The 416-nt window shown below is 61.8% G+C and overlaps 1 long non-coding RNA gene across 1 annotated transcript in view; it reads left to right on the top strand.

Moving 5' to 3' along the window:
• The first annotated feature begins 214 nt into the window (after nucleotides 1–214).
• LOC103263702 overlaps nucleotides 215–416 on the top strand; it is a 4,525-nt gene continuing 4,323 nt past the window's right edge. The window contains exon 1 of the long non-coding RNA XR_504512.1: nucleotides 215–301. This is a non-coding gene — a long non-coding RNA (uncharacterized LOC103263702). The remainder of the gene's footprint in view (nucleotides 302–416) is intronic.

Here is a 416-nt window from a genome sequence, read left to right as displayed (position 1 = left end):
AAAAAAAAAAAAAAATTAGCCAGGCACGGTAGTGCGCTTGTTGTTCCAGCTACTTGGAAGGCTGGGGTGGAAGGATCACCTGAGCCCAGCAGGTCAGTGTGCCACCACTCCAGCGTGGGTGACAGAGACTCCAACTCAAAAAAGATGCTGTAGTCTCCGGCTGCCTCAAGAAGGGGCTGCAGGTCCGTGTGGTCTGCCCTTTTCAGGAACTGCGGGAACTGCAGGACGAGAAGGCCGGGCTGCAGAAGGTCTGTGACGAGCAGGAGCAAGCTCTCCAGGAGATGGGCTTGCACCTCAGCCAGTAAGCGCCACGCCGCCCCCAGGCAGGCCTCGGCGGGCACCTGGGCTGCCTCCCATCATTGGCCCGGGTGTGTCCCGTGGGGGAGGAGGGTGGCCCCTCGGGAGGGTCGCCTGGC

This window comes from Carlito syrichta, unplaced genomic scaffold, assembly GCF_000164805.1.
Source record: "Carlito syrichta isolate Samal-C Ts95f unplaced genomic scaffold, Tarsius_syrichta-2.0.1 Scaffold94726, whole genome shotgun sequence".
NCBI classification, from domain to species: Eukaryota; Metazoa; Chordata; class Mammalia; order Primates; family Tarsiidae; genus Carlito; species Carlito syrichta.
The sequence above is the reverse complement of the archived record's forward strand: the minus strand, read 5'-3'. Positions and strand labels throughout refer to the sequence as shown.